General features: G+C 37.4%; 1 long non-coding RNA gene across 2 annotated transcripts in view; it reads left to right on the top strand.

The window, feature by feature from the left end:
• LOC127961169 (uncharacterized) overlaps positions 1-17473 on the top strand; it is a 117102-nt gene that overhangs the window by 21435 nt on the left and 78194 nt on the right. The gene's annotated exons all lie outside the window — the stretch shown is intronic.

Raw genomic sequence — 17473 nt, 5'->3', positions numbered from 1 at the left:
CTTTTTTTTGCTACTATTGATTACGTGATGTTCTTTCATCCTGTTTTTCTTTTGTCCCCTGACTGTAGTAAAGTTGATATAATTATTCAGACATTCCCAAACCCATTCCCAAGACATTTGAAATTCCCATTCACTGTAATTGAGTACATTTCAAAGAAGTAAAATCATCTCTGGGCTGAACTGAAACAGAAGAGCTGTGTGCTTTAAATACTGTAGGGCTGCAAAATGAATAATCACATTTAAAATATGTTTTTCATATACATATACATATACATCAAATACATATTTTTCTTAAATATATACATGTATGTGTATATTTATATATAATAAATATACACAGTCCACACACATATAGTAAGCATAAACTTTTAGTTCAAATGTGATATATCGCGATTAATCGTTTTGCAGCCCTAAATTATTGTAGAAGTATTTTGATGCCACTCATCTGTCTGAGTGTGTAAAGGAAAGAATTAGTGACCGCACAAGTAACTGATGTTCTAGTGAAACGTTACACTGTCTACACCAGACGCGACAGTTATCATGTCGCAACAGCTAAAGTCTGTCTCTACACTGGACGCGACAAAGCGACTGTTAAAAATCATTTGAAATTTGTGTCAATATGTCATTAATAGAAAGCAGAAGCAATTTACTGTCTGGGATTTGTCATGTCGCACTACGCTTCATCCAGTGTAGACCTCATCACTGGTTATGAGTTCTATAGTGTAGACAGTGTTAGTTCATGTACCTGTTATTTTGATCTGTGAAGTTGCATTACATTGCTCAAAATTTACAGTAAAGAAATTACTAAAGTTCAAAATACTAAATAAATAATACATATAAAGTATAAATATTTCTAAATCAAATAAATGCTGTTCTTTTTCATTTTATATTCCTAAAAGAACTTAACTAAAGAACACAAAGTATCACTGTTTCTGCATCAGTAATATTATGTGATGTTACTTGAGCACCAAACCATATTAGAAAGATTTCTGAAAGATCATGTGACACTGAAGACTGGAGTAATGGTTGCTGAAAATTCAGCTTTGCCATCAAAATAAATGGTTACATATTGTATATTATATAAAATGTATAAAAATGTAAGTTTATTATTTTTAAATTGCAATAATATTCCACAATATAACTTTTGCTGTAATTTTGAACAATGGTGTAGGTACAGTAAATAGACATTAACATTATAAATATAAATATTTCGAGTAATAATGTCACAGTTAGCCATTGTTTCTTATTTAAATCAGCTGTTTAAGATATTTCAGGTACACTTGTAAACTGATTAAACTCGGCTTGTCTCTCTTCAGATTTGGTCATGAGAATTGAGAAAGTATTATAGCATTACAGGAAACAGCCACTGCACTTCCAGGAGCTTGCGTGCTTTAGCTTTCACCCTCCCCTAACCTTGAATCTGTCAAATGTGTATCATTTTTGACAGACAATAACACATTTCTCAGCTCATTTGAGAATGGATGTGCTTGGGTGGTCAGGGACCTCTGCGGATTACACAAACACACACACACACACATACACACACGTTTATAGTGTGTGTCACTGCAGCCTACAGTATATTGGACTGAAGACTGACCGCAGGCTGCATGAAACCACTGACCGGGTTGAGTATCCGCCCTCGGTTCCTAACCAGTCCAAACCAGAAGCTGGGCCCAACAGCAACCGGTCCGTGCTGCTAAGTAATTCTGACAGGCGCTAACTCAACCCAGTTAGACAAGAACATACACTGATGGTCTGAAAAATCATTTATTCTATCATGTGTCTTTCTCTGTTTTCTAAAAACTTGTTATTGTCCCAATGCAACTTTGTATATAAAGTACAATTTAGATGGCCTGATCCACACAGATGTTTGTTTTGTCATTGATTGCTTACTTTAATTTCACTGCAGTGAAAGAGTCCTAGTGTCTTCATGAAAGTTTGACCTGATCATTCGAAAGTTATGGAGATCCGAACACGGGTAGAATGAGTAAGCTACAATTGTGGCAGCTTTTTGTAATTAGTTTGTTTATGGATGAAATAATATAATATGCTGTAAAGCCTATGTTAACCTGTCAAGCTGAGTCATTTGAAAAACTGTATGGTTTGTAAATAGTTCCATCTTCTGACATTTGACAGTGTGCTTGATCCTTCAGTGACTTGGTGATATGAAATGCTGGTTGTAGAGCACATGTAGAGAGTCAGAAATTTCATTACATTTCGTAATCACACATTAAACATTTTTATTTTCATCGCTGTTTCACACTGTAATATACCTATGTGTGGACACCAGAGATTCTCTCAATGTAACAAACGTAAGTTCAAGTGACCAGTGCCTAAATAAACACTCATGACTCTGATGAGGAGTCCAGTAAACCGACCTCACACCCTTGCAAGGAAGTTTTACAGTCCTGTTAAAAATGACTAGGGGGAAGAAAGAGATGGAAGAGAGGAAAAGTGGGGTGGGGGTTGAAGAGTCAAGGCTTTCAGGGGTCTTCTGGGACTCACTTACTGCCAGTGAGTTTCTTATAGCTGCCTCAGGAGTGGAGTATTAGGGCCGTGCAGAAATGAATGGCCTTGAGAGTTACCACAGTTTTACACTACTAGGCCAGAGATGTGTCAGCGATCATGTTTGCAAAACCACTCAAAGTTGTTACATGTTGTATCATGTTACAGTTACGCAGGCAAAGTTAATATTTCAGTATGGGCAGCTGAGGTACATGCAGGCATTATTTGCAAATAATGACCTTGTGGGGGGTGAATATGAGGTTAGGTAAACGTTTAAATATAGACCTTAAAAAAATGTACAATTAATACATGTTTATTACTTTAAAACAGTTATTCCGTCATTTATAAATTACAATATAATCGTATGTTAAGATTGTAATGCATAAATTGCTACATTTTCTGTATTCTGTATTCATTATAATAATATACTACAACTAGAACACATATTGTATAGTAATTCAATATTATAGTAATTTATGTTTTACTTGAATGAATGTGAATTTATTTTTTAAAGTAACATTTGAAGTTATGTAAATGTATATATTGTATGCATCTTTTCAAGGTATTTAGGATTGTTATACTGATTATGTATAAATATATATTTTTTTGTTGATAATGTATGTTAATGTAATTTTTTTGATATATCTTTTTAGTTAAGTGCATGAGATTTATGTTCACATTCATTCCTGATTTTGGCCACCTAGTCTGATGGCATTATTTGCGTATTTACTCCTTCTAGAGGCAAAATTCTAAATGTAATATTTTTAGGGAACTACGCCTTAATACTGTCATAACAATTTCCAAAATATTCTCTGCATGCTTCTCTCCAGATTACAATCCTGTGTTTCCTTTTTGCTTCACCACATATTTCCCGGATCACAGCCCTCAACCGCCGTGAATGTCCATTACCCTGGTGACGGCCATTACCCTTGAGTTCATGCTGCATGGGCCGCTAAAGCCTACTGAATATGTGCTTTGGACAGTGAGGTGTGTTTGACTTCAAACCCACGTCATCTTTCTTCTGTTAGACAGAAGCCTGGCGGACATGTGTCCCGATTCAGACTGATATGAAAGAAAATATTGAGCCTGGAGCTTGACCAGTGCATTGGAGGCCTTGGAAGGGCAGAATAGTGGTTGAGACGAGTCTGCATGAGATGACAGTCTCCAAGAAAGCTGTGTCCAAAAACACAAGCTTCTGTAACAAGCTCCAAATAATTCTCCCTGGCCTCATGAGCTCAGTGTCAGACAAAATCTTTCTGTTTATAGAAGGATGATGCTTGCTGTGTGTCATCCATCCACTACTGATGATGACACAACATAACCTGTTGTTTGTTCATTTTTAATGACAGCTCCCACCTCAATAAATTCACACACGCTATCGCTATGAGTCATTTATTCATATTTTTAATATTATAATGTGGGTGTGTTTGTGTGTGCATACAGTACTATGCGTGTGTGTGTATCAAATTCAACAGTTCTGGTCCTCTAATCTGATTGGCTGAGAGAAGTGTGATATATTAATGTGATATGGGAACTCCAACCGCTTCACCATTTGTATCACTCCACTTGTGGTATTTCTCACAGGGAGCATCTTGGCAGACACCCAAGTCCACTAGAATTTTGATTCACGGAATGTAGTTTTAAGAGTTTTTTTAGGCAAGAATGTACTTTTTTTTACTTTAAATATGTAGATGGTTAATAAAGATAATATTTATTTGAAAATTTGCTTCAACATTTTTGGTGATGTGGGCTCCAGTGGCCATTCAGCACTCATGAATGCTCTGGCTTCACCTCGGTCAGATCTTCTGGAATTTACCACTGGCTCTGATGTCTCTGTAGTGGTTAAATTCGATATAGTTCAATTTAGCTTTGCTCTCATTAACCTGTTGTTTGTTCCAGAGCATATAGTTTAGGTTGAGTGTAACATCTAACTTCCATGCTGTATAAAGCATTGCCTTTGTACTTTTGACTGAATGCATAGCAGCTTTTATGCTAGCTGTTGTTGTTTATTAAATATTTTTATTCAATAATATTTATTATAAATATTAGAATTTATTAATAGCATTTAGTATTGGGAAAAATTAAATTATTCTGCCATTAGATGGCAACAAGAGACTGTTTTTATGAGTGAGCAGTAAAGACTTTTATGTTAAAAGAGACTGAAACTTGGTTGTTAACAAGGAAGTTATTTTTACTTTCAACAGCACCTTGTAAGATTGAGCAGTGCTATCATCAGAAATCACCCTTAACAAATGAAAGGATGGTAAAACAAAGCCTATCGCTTTCTTCAGCGGACATTCAAACTAACGTTTTGTTGTGAATATGAAATTGAGCTCAAGAAATAAGCTATATGCAGGTATTCACACTCACTCAGACCATCTCTCATTCATAATACTCAACTCTACATAATACAGTGAGCTGTTTAATACTATTATACAATAAGTTTTCAATGAAGCATCTCAACGTTCCTTCGTTACTAAGGATGTGACGAGATCTCGTGGCAAATACCCTTGCAAAACAATTTGCAGTGTTTACAGCTGCACGATTAATCGTTTAAAATCTCAATACACAATACAATCTCAACACTCACAGGATCATCTTATTCTTGAATGACAGCGATTCACCTATGTCTATTAAGACTGTTTCACATCGCGAGCGTCAATGGAGTGTGAGAAGCACTTCTGTCACTGCTCATGTTAATGAATCATTCATGCTGCTGCTGATCCAGAAAGAGCAACACAAACCACACATCATTGTTTATGTGTTACAGACATTTAAATAACAGAAGCACTTGAATAAAAGTTTATAGTTTGGGAATAAACAGTTATTCTCTCCACAGAAGCGATCAAAACGAAAGTATCTTAAGATGTGTATGTATTTTAACGCTTATCTTCTTCCGCCATGGGGTGGCGACAACTGTGTGTTTAAAAAAAGTATTGGTCATTGAATAGTTAAAGGGATAGTTCACCCAAAAATGAAAATTATGTCATTAATGACTCACCCTCATGTCATTCCAAACCCTTGTTCATCTTCGGAAACACAGTTTTAGATATTTTAGATTTAGTCCGAGAGCTTTCTGTCCCTCCTTTGAAAACATTTTGTTCTTAGGCTGGTAATAGTAGAGCAAAAAGCAATGATGATGATTTCTGAGAAATAAAGATCTATAGCCCAACTAGTAATAGTTTTACAGATCCCTCTGTTTTGTTGTTTCGTCAGAAAAAGGGAGAGTAAAAGAGAAAAGGATCTCTTAAGTAATGCACTGGTAATGTGAAAGCATCACTTTGAAGTGTTCTTTGAATAAAAGACTTTTAGATCTTCTGACTTTAGAAATCTGTGCCATAAACAGTTATATTTGGTGCTGCCAATGCATATAACATAAAATACCTCTCAAAGAGTTTTTGTTTCTGCACTTATGCCATGGAGTACAGATTGCCGGTCTGAACTCTTTTGACCCTCAGCTTATATTTTCTTATGATTGTTTTATGAGTCAACTTGTCTGTTTCACTTGAAGCTTTCACTGAAATGTAGGATTTTGACTGGTGCCATTTACTTTCAAACATGACTCTGTGAAGAGGATGAAAGACATCTCTGTGAAGTTTTCTAAAAAGTGAAAAGAGTTGAAAGTGCATGTGGACATTTAAGATGTCTGAATACGTACATCATGTGCCATTGTAGCGTGTTTCTCCACATTGTTTCCAAAAAGCCGTCAGGAATGATCAGTGAGCTGAGGCGAGTTTCCAGAGGCTTCCCTCGACTCGGTGACACCCTGCAGAGAGCCTGTCTGAGGCTGAGGAAAAGAGCAAACGCTTATCCCGACCCAAAGACATAAACAATGAATATCCACAATCACTGTTTTGAAACCGCAAAGAACAGGTCCAGAAGTGTGAGACCACTGCGCAAAGCTGGCCTTCGTTGTCTGATTTAAACCTGGAAATACTTTAAAACGAAGATTTATGATGTAAAATGAAAAAGTAATCTATAATATTCTGCGCTATTTTAGGTCACTAATCCAATAAACACATTTATGTCATTGATCACATGAACTTCTTTTGTACAGACAGCTAGGAGACACACTAAATACGAAGGCATTCAACTTTTCACTCAAATTGTTATTGTGATAATATAAAACTGCATTAAATCTAATAAAAGCAACATAAAAGTGGTCTTTTGGATTCCACTGTATATTTCTTAATACGTTTGTCCTATCCTTACTTCCACATAGATCTGGAATAGTCTGTGGAAAGGAAAATGATTCATGAGTTCGAAGTCCTCAAGGTCCAAGATGAATAGTGTTTATTGTAGCTTGGCACATCCCGTCCCTCTCAGTCAACAACATCTTTGTGCTTTTGCAAAATATGTGTGTTCCATGGATTGTTGCAAGCTGGAAATGTGATATTTCTCAATTCTTTGTACTTATGCTCCCGCATGTACTTAGTCTCTCTCTCTTTGTCTGTCTTTCTGTCTCTCCATCATTTCACCCGCTGCCCTCTCCACTTGTAATTATGTTAAAATAAACAGTAACCCAAGCAGCCACATCACTCGACAACAAAACGAAACGACAAAGACATTCCCTGGTTGAGTCAAAACAAAGCGGTGAAATGCTCCAAAGAATTTGTTGCTTTCTGAAGAGGGTTTGTTCTGAAAATAAGTGCATTTAAAAAGAATGTTCTTAGGTAGGATTGAGTAGGATTGAATTTGCAAGCGGCAGTGATACGGTAAGCTGAAGCACCAGTAACATCTCTACAGTGAAAGCTGTCTGTGTAACTTTGCTCTACTGACCCTGAAACGGCCTGTGATGTCATTGTACTCCTCAACAGACAGATGAAGACCCACAGAAAACTGACCGGCTGTTATATAATGCTGAATCTCCCAGCCACAGCTTTGCGTTTTAGCTTACTCTCCCTTTGATGGTTTTCACCTCAAACACCTCAAACTACGTCACGGCTCAATTTTGTCCACTCGCCTTGCCTCGATCGTCATCGCTCCCAAACCAACACAGTGTTGGTTAGTGCGATATTTCCATCCAGTGTGATGTGAAGAACCAATTTAACATTTCTGGGCCAAACATTCCGTCTGTTTTCTTGCCGTTTGCCCTGAATGGAAACAAACCAAAACATGACAGAATCATCTGGGTCTATCTTGAAAGATTGCACTCACCATCAAATTACCAGTCACCAAAGTTTTGTTTACCGTCGTTTGAGTGGTTGTGTGGGTTTGTCGTATTAAGCGCTCCACATTGCATCAGAGGCGGTCTCTCTGTGGAATTGAGGGAAGGCCCCTGTTCTCGTTCCAGAACTGGTTACATGCACTTGGCAGCCGTGAACCAAGTAGCTATAAGCACATGCTAGATTTAATGTCTTCTACTTAAAAAAATAAATAAAAAAATAAACCCATATTGATCAACTTGACTGCATCAAATTAATTATAACATTATAACATTAATCTCCGTTTTACCTCTAGATCTTCTTTCTCTCATTCTCTCTTGTCTCTCACACTTTCCAGGCGTGTTCTCAGTCCAGGACTGGCGAGCCTAATGATGTGAATGCCTGATGATTGATGTAATCTTATTAAATTTCAGTAAATACTTGTAGATGTAGAAGAGTCTTTTGAATGCATTTATGTACCTAATGTCAAATAGGTGGTCAAATCGAGTGGTGGATTTTGATATTTTAATTTCCATGTAAATTTTATATGTTTCAAAAGTTAGGGGTTGGTAAGATTTTTAGTGTTTTTGAAAGAAATCTCTTATTCTCACCACTCACCAAAGTAAATATAGTAAAAACTGATGTTTTGAAATACTTTTGCAGTTTTGCAAAGCTGGATTTTCAGCCGCTATTACTCCAACCTTCAGTGTCTCATGATGCTTCAGAAATTATTTTAATATGCTGATTTGGTGCTCATACCATTTCAAAAATATTGTCAATGTGAAAATGAAAACCGCTGTGTCTCTAAATATTCTTAACAGCACAACCATTGTGAAACATTTTGTTTTTCACGACTCTTTAAATAGCCAGTTCAAAAGAACAGCATAAATAGATATATTTTGTAGCATTATTCATTTTTACAGGCACTTTTGATACTATCGATCAATTTAACATGACCTTGCTGACGAAGCATTCATTTTGAGAGGAAAAAACCCTGACCACACAGATAGATTCTACCTCTTACCACATGGATACATACTGAGGTTTCACAACATTGACCAAAGTTTATTTAAAGTCCAAAAGAGGCTTTGATATATACTAGTGTCAGAGTCTTCAGGACAGGGAGATAAATACACAGTCAACCACGGAGTTTAGAGAAATAAAAACAGATTCTGAACACTAAACCCTACTGGTTATTAGCTGTATAGTCTCCATGTTAACATGAAACATTAGAGTAGGCTATGTTCTTTATATTCTCTTCACTGAATGCATAGGTAAATTAATATATGATGGCTAGAACACATTTAAATTATCAGACTGCCTTGTTTTCCTAGTAGCCAAATTCAGTTTTCGACCACATTCTTTTGATGGATTGGCTGAGGCCTCTCTTTCCAGTTCAAATGCCATGGAAAATCTCTTCATCTCTCAGAGGGGAATGATATGCAAGGAATAAGTGGGGGAATACATCGGGGAGAGTAAAATAACCTGCATGAAACATAGAGGTTGTCCTTTTTTTTCCAGGGGGTTGTCCTTTTTCTGTTTGGTTTGTTTTTGAAGTGGTATGTTTGAGGCAGAGCTCCACCAATGGCATAAGGACTTCCGAGGGCCTGTGTGCCCGACACAGAGGTGCTCCACAGGGGAAAGCCTCTGCCAGCACTCTGGCTCTGGTACCCTGGGCAGCCGCCCAGTGGTTTGTGGTAGAGTGCCATGGCAGTGAAACCGCGGCGAGTGCTCCCGCTCCCACATAGTTTCTGGTCAGACTGAAACATTACAGCCCAGAGAACGCTGCCCGTCTCCGCCAGACAGCCTGCATGAGATCAGCACTGCAAACATGCGATCATGAACCCCGCTGCGCAAAGCGTTTATGAACGTGCGACGCCATGGAACACAGCGTGTGGTGGTTTTGTTGTTTTTTTTGGGTTGAGCAGTTGAAAGGCTACATTAGATTTGTGGAAGCCATGTTAGCTTATTGTTTATTAGGGTCGACCAGTGCTCATGGCATGCAGTCAAAGACAAAAGCATTACTCTACATGTGTACATAGTCCAAGAAATAATAGATTGAACAAACTAACAATATTTTTCAATGTCTTTTCAAAGCTTTCAACTGCCACATAGAAATATATTAATCTTCATTTGTGGACCTGATTGTGCAAATCTTAATGCTCATTTTGATTTGAAAATTTCATAAAAAATATAATTAATAGCGAATAAGTATTCTGCATGGCACATAATTAACTCACTTAAAAATGTTAAGTTTTATCTTGCCTGTGCAGTTAGGGGCAATTGATTTGCTAATTATGGAAATTATTGAATTAATTAATATTTAATTATATTGAAATTATATTTCAATATAATTTCAAGTAAGTTAGTACAATGACTGAAAAAGTGGTTTAACATATCACACTCATTTGATACGTTTTTCAATATCTGTATTTTCCTCCCTTTTGATGTGACCTCCTTTTTTGTTGTTATAAGTACGTTATATATCTAGAGAGAGAGGGACCGTTAGGGTATAGCTCAATGTCTGTTTATATTTTGTCACACACACATTTCATGCATGTTTCAACTCTTTTCCCACCCTCTGTAAGCAGGACCTTTAGCTTTATTGGAGGACAAATAAAGTCTGTATTGAGGACGTTCTCAGAATTTGGAAAATAAAATAACATTTAATACTATAAAATACTATAAAATAGAGGAAACAGATATTAGATCCAGGAGCTGCAGAGTGTTTGGTTCATGTTTGTTGCTTGGGATTACCATGACAGCCAGCTTCCTTGAATTCATCTCTAGTCTTATCCCTTCATGTCATCTTTTTGCCAAATTTGGATTAAAATCATATGTGGCTGTGATTTACCTTGACCCAGTGGAGACTAGGCCCGGGTCTCTGCTGTGTAGCTCAGAGATGCTATGTTACTCAAGGCTGTTTCACTTTTTTTTCCGGTTGGTTCCAAAAAAGTCTTGACACTGTTGAATGAGCCCTTGTTAAAGCTAACGTTTAATTTTATTCATACTTAACCTATTTACGTAACCTTTCTCTAACCAAGCTGTCCCCTGAGATGAAAGATCATTTTTGAAGAAAAAACGTGGCAGCACTTGGCAACCCTAATCTGGCAACGAAGGCAATAACATATTACATAAGGAGCCACTATTACTGTTGTGGGCTGGTGTAATTGATGTAATTGATGTTTTTGACCTGAAGTGACTTGTGTTTTCAGACAGTTTAACTCACAAATACATTAAGGCCTGTGTTTCAGCACAATTTGATATTTAGAAATAAATTGGCTAATCTTAGTCCCACAGACTGATTAATTCGGTGTTAAAGAGATCATCAAAAAATTATATCTAATGTGCCGACTGCCTGACAACACTAGAGGTCTGTAGCAATAATTTAAGCTTGAATGGCAACCCTCTTTGTAAAGAGAATCACAAGTGGCCCTTTTATTCAATTCCATTGACTCACCATTGCCAGTAACCAATACAACAACATAGAAAACAAACTGAGAGCTGCCTTGTTGTAATTCACAGCCATCATAGTACAAAGAAAAATGAAAGAAACTGAGATTAGTCCTTTTGAAATCACCCCCCCAAGTGTAACATTAACAGCAGTCCGGGAAATGAGATTTAGCTGTAATTTTCATATGCTCTTCCATTTCTTTGCCAGATCCATTCACATGCAAAAAAGAATAAACCCCAAACCATTGAACTTGAGGTAGCGCCTGAGACCTATTTATGTCTAAAATTCACTAAAGAAAATTGCTGTCACTCAGATATTTTCTTGTTGCCGAGCTTAAATGATCACTTGATGAATATAATGCATAGTGGATCCAACAGTACTTGGTTCTTAAAAAGCGCCGTCTGGCCAATTTTTTTCCTATCACTCTTTCTTATTCAAAAAATGACTGTTATGCCTTTGCACTGTGTCTCACCTCTCTAGTAAAATGATTTCACTGCACATGAACACACACAGCGACATGCACGCACATCATTTTTCAGAAGATGGTCTCTTTTAGTATGTTTTTATAAAACCAGCACGCAGTGTGATTTCTCCCTCTGTGTGCCAAAAGACAGTCATACCTCTCTTTGCATTGATGAATATCATCAGGGTCTGTCTACTGTATCCAGCAGCCAGGTACGTCCAGTTGGCTGTTTCCATTAGGTTGTCAGGGTAACGCGTAATTAGATATGATGAATTAAGTCAGTCAGATTGATGACCTGTCTTGGCTTTCATGGCAGAACATCTCGATGCAAATGTCTATTTCTACCTTTTGGGAAATTAATAGGTATAGGATATGATGAAAAGGAACAGTTAATGAGTAATATTCTGTGTGCGAATGTCTTGCAGAAGGCTGTCAACCCATGCAAAGCAGCAATACTGTCATGTTTTTCATAAATTAGAAAAATGTTTGACAGTGTAATCTCAAATTAATGGGTTATGTAAAAATAATATTTATCAGTATTACATTAGTTGATATTAGGTATTGTGCCTATATTTATGTTTAGATCTCCTTTTTATCATCTAACTTAGGTTTGTCAACAAGCAGAGCTGATGATAGTTAGCTGCAGATAATCCACCAACAATACAGGAGCATCATGGGTTAAGATGCTTTTTTGGCGTTTAAATAAATTGATAAATGCAACTCCTGCAATTACTGCACATCTTAATAAATCCTCACAGTAGATTTCAACATCAAAAGAGAGTTTGCACTGGCACATACTGTTAGTAAATCTGGCCCTTAGTGTTTTATTTTTAATTTATCTAGACAAAATAATTTAGAATATTGACCTTTTACCTGCCATTGCAAAAAATTATTTTGGGCTTATTGGCATTGGCCAGAATATGAATATGACTGCATCCCTAGAAACATAATTTAATGATGTTTCTGAAGTACATCCAAAAAGCACAGACAATGCCATATGTGCTGTTAGAAGCACATTGATCATTTGTCTCTAAAGACATTTCATAAACACTGTGTGACTGGGTTTGACCACAACATTCAGGTGTCTTAAATGCAGTTCATGTTAAGGCAATAACTACTCTAGGAATCTGTAGACACACCATGAACACCAGCAGATCCAAGCACGAATGTGAGACTCCTTCAATAGAGAGGCTCCTTGAGTACAAATAGCTCTGTAGTTGTTGTCTGCATCATGCATTTTGATGCATTGTCAACATAATGCATTTCCACCAACCCAGCCAGAGAAAATATCATAGCTCCACTTTATTTTTCGTACATGGTCAGTTTTCCTAAACATCTCTGGCTTTTTCTTGAAGAAGTATGATGTTTTCATGCTCTAGATCTAATTTCCTCCACGTCAGGTTGAGCCACGACATAAAATCATAATTCAAAATTTTCTTGTGTGTGTGTATGTGAATGTGTGTGTCTCTGTGTGTATGCACTGTAAGTAAATGGAACTGGGATTTTTGAACAAAGGGAACATTCAGATGGTGCCATGGAGACGAACGCTGCCGGGCATGTTAAGCCACCGGCGCTGGAAAAAGTTGGAGATCCAGAGCACATAAGCAGGGGTGTGGGATCTCGTGGTGTGTGCAGTGCACTGATAAAAAGAGAGAGAAAAACCCATACAGTTCCTGATGTTTCTCAGGAGTAGAGGTTCACATGCACTGCCAGTTTTGTCCTTTGTGCAAGTCTGACAGTGTTGTGCTTTACTCTGACTCTTTATTAGGGTCATATTTAGAATCAGCTCCATTATTTTAAAAATTGCAGAATCAAATGGCATTCCGTAAGTTCTTATACCTGTGCAAAGAAACCAAAAATAACAACTTTATTGAAAGTCATTGTTTGTTAAACGACAAATTTTTCTCCTCCAGGTCAATCTCCACCACTATTCATGACAGTACCATGATGCATGCATGTGCATTCCTCTACTTGTAAACAAGGTGCAGCACATTCAGGTTCAGCCTCAAAACACCGGCTCCTTTATCAGCAGCAACACACGCATGTGTCGTGGTACTCATGTTAACATGTGGTGGAGACTGACATGGAAGAGAAGAATTATTGAATAAAGTCATTATCACAGGAACTAGGAACATATTTAGTTGTAGGAACTCAGTTTGGGAGAACTAATTTAGCTCCTACTTCAGAGTAAGTCTAAAACGATTCTATAGGAACAGCCAGTGATGTCTGCGTATGCTGATTAGCCAAATGAATACATAACAAGGCTATCCGGGATTTTTAAAATGCCATGTAAAAATATTTACTCCACCACAAAGGAAAATAGCAATTACAGCATTTGCATGTTGTTGTTACGCTCTTTTCCCAGCCTTGATGATATGTAACGCTGCAATTTGTCTCAGGAAATTTAGTCAGATTTTCATGCTATTTCCATCTCGCAATTTGTATGTTTACATTCCATCTCCGTTATCATGAAACCCGTGTCACACTAAAAAAACTTCTCCGATCATTGCATTCTGCATTCACCGGTTGCTGAACATTTTTAAATGTTGCGAATAAAGACATCACTGTCAGCCTCTTCAGAGTTCCTGCTGCCGATGCAAATGAAGCCAGGAAAATGGCCTGACGGAGAGAACTATGCTGTGCAAAAGTGCCATATGCAGGATCAGAAAACTATCGGATTTCATAAAAAAAAAAAATCTTAATTTGTGTTCCAAAGATAAACAAAGGTCTGTACGAGTTTGGAACCACAAAAGAGTAAGTAATTAATGACAGAACTTTAATCTACAAAGCAAAACATACAGCGAGACAAATGTATCTGATTCCCAAATGAATATCCAAATCGGTTCTTTTAAAAAACATACAACATGATCAGTGTAGTCCAGTTACTATACAGTGTACCGTATTTTTCAGACTATAAGTCGCACCTGAGTATAAGTCACATCTGTCCAAAAATACATCATGACGAGGAAAAAAACATAAGTCGCACTGGACTATAAGTCGCATTTATTTAGAACCAAGAACCAAGAGAAAACATTAGCATCTACAGCCGTGAGAGGGCACTCTATGCTTTCTTTGGTAGGTTACAGGAGTACTGAGCAGCATAAAGCGCCCTCTTGCGGCTGTAGACGGTAATGTTTTCTCTTGTTTCATTTCTCTCGGTTCATGTCAAATTAATTTCGATAAAGAAGTCGCGCCTGACTATAAGTCACAGGACCAGGCAAACTATGAAAAAAGTGTGACTTATAATCCAGAAAATATGGTAACAACTATTATGAGCAACTTCTTTTTAGTGATTCAAAACCTTACTTTGCAACCAATGGCCTTGTTCCTAATGGCCCCCCATAACATCATGATCTTCCTATGAATCCACAATTTTTTGATATAATGGAACTTGCCCGGTAGAATGTGGAGCTCACCTCAATTTGCGCTCAGCAGAAGTGCACATTGAGGACACTTAGTGGCCACTGAGGGAGCACTCGCAAGCACCCTTCTGAAAGCTAAAATGGCCTCTTGGACTTAATAGACACTTGCACATGGCGGCAGTCCAAAAGTGCACATGAATTATGCCATTTGGGACAGCGCTGAATACAGAATCAAATGAATCAGCCGGATTCCACTGAGTTTGCAAGGTTTGTGAAACTAAATGTTCATTCATTCAAAGATTTGTTTAAATTATATAAATGTGTATTTGCTAAATGCTGACGGCAAACAAGAAAGTTTTATAATGTTTGCCTTTCTATTACTAATAGGCCTAATATAAAAACAATCGTTATAATAATTTCTGTATTCATTAATTCCTTTGTTTAACCGTTCTATCTGATTATTAGACAGACTTCTATTCGTATTAGACAGAACTGTTAACGACGATGACCAACAGAGAGAGTGTGAGCACTGTGTGCAATCAGGCGCTGCCGCTCTCAGCACAGTCAAAATAAAAGTACGGCGTGCCATAATAACACGTCGGCCAAGCAGAAAAACTTATTGTCCGATGCCGATATTTGGCGATATATCAGTCGACCACTAATGGTAAGAAACAAAGTACCCAAGGCAGGTTTCTAGTACCCGTCTAACCGTATATTTCTCTTCACTAGCCAGGTGTTGATGAACCCGTAGGCTATGTAGCAGCGGGGTATTCAGAAGCAGGGGCCCAAAGCCCAAACAGACATCCCATACTGATCCCCCTTTGGTGGACCACAGGGGCCAACGGAAGCACCGCCCTCTGTGTCTCCACACTGTACACCCCCCTGCAGACCCCCAAACTATGTCCACATTGGATACTGGGATCCCTCAGGGCGTGAGGGGCAATTAAGCTCAGTACAGACGCCTTTTCTTAAGCTAAAAACACCCTGGTACCCACAAAAACCGGCCCCTGCAGTGTATGGTATTTATTTGCCTCCTTGCGCACGTACACACATGCACACATTCTTGACTAAGTACATTCTCATACCTTAACCCACATTCTGCCCTGCCTCTCACACCTGGAACCAATGTGTGAACCACCAAATGAAGGAAGGTATGAACGAATTAACTCACACGCAAGTGTACCGAGGAGTAATGAGTCACTTTATTCAGCTTTATTAATACACACATTAATGTACCTGATTATTTTCTCAGACCGTCATTTTAACGAATATCAACGCATTAACCTTCCATTTTTTTTTATGTTTCACCCTAAGGGTTGGTCAAGAATTGAAATCAGTCATTATATATCTAGTGTATATTTGTTTGTGTGAATGTCTACAGGCTTTTGGTGTACACATGAGCAGGTTTGGGTGTGCTTTTGTGTGCGGGAATCATTAGGCGTCTCTTTTATTGACCCCTTTTATGGGTGAGCATAAAAATTCTTGTGTGGTAAGAACATAATGTTGTTTTAATTTCATGTTGGGCAACTACAAAGAACACCTCCCTCCCAAACATCTACTCTGTAGCTTTGACCGAACGCATCTTGTAAACAAAGCCACAGGACGTTTAACAAGTCACACCAGACCACGTGTGGATATGTGCTGTAACCTTTCATATGCTTACATCTGTGCTTTAGCTTGTATCTGTCTAGAATGTTGGCTGGCCGAGGGTGAGGTTCTCTGTATCTTCTAGAATGATAGTGCTGTGCTAGATGATAGCGGCATGGTTTGCATACACTAACATTATTGCAGTTTAGTTTTCTTGCATATGTTATGGTGAAGTGAAAGGATTAAACTATATTTGTCAGTAAATTGTTTTGTTTGTTAATAAAAGTTCACAGTTTATTTCAATAGTCTACTGTAGACTAAGTAGTAAGTTTGCAGCTACATATACTACTAATGCTTATGAATATTGAACTACATGTTCATGTCAGCAAACTCTCTTAGAGAATTAGTAGACTGTTAAATCAGGGTTAGTAGAAAAAGTCAACATTTTGGCTAAATTAATAGAATATTGGTTAAAATAAAGTGCTGACAGACAATAAAAAGGCAGTCTGACTGGTAGTTGACACATGTAGTTTTTAATTATTAAAATAAATTGTTGTAATGGTGTTACTCATAGAGCCAAAAAAATTAATAAATGCATAAAATAAAATAAAAATATTAATAAGATTTATAATAATTAAAATATGTAATAAAAAACACAGCTTAATGAAATATATATTAAAAAAAATTTTTTTTACTTCATCTGCCAAAATACAGTGCAGAAGTGTCAAGTATAGACTTCATATCTTTAACTTTTTAGGTAATGATAAAGGTATCTATTAAAGTGTTGATTTCTTTGATGTACAGTGTTTTGCATATGTACTGTTGACTCTGTGCAAAAATGCAATGTCATCTGCTGCTTTGTTTGTAGCGCTGTTATATTTTAGTGCCCTTCTCCTGGTGTGTTATAGTACTTAGCTAGCTTGTCCAGTGGCCACCCCATAAACTTTACAGCTCAGAT

This window comes from Carassius gibelio, chromosome B7 (genome assembly GCF_023724105.1).
Source record: "Carassius gibelio isolate Cgi1373 ecotype wild population from Czech Republic chromosome B7, carGib1.2-hapl.c, whole genome shotgun sequence".
Taxonomy (NCBI): domain Eukaryota; kingdom Metazoa; phylum Chordata; class Actinopteri; order Cypriniformes; family Cyprinidae; genus Carassius; species Carassius gibelio.
Note: the sequence above shows the minus strand (reverse complement) of the source record. Positions and strands in the feature narration are given on the sequence as shown.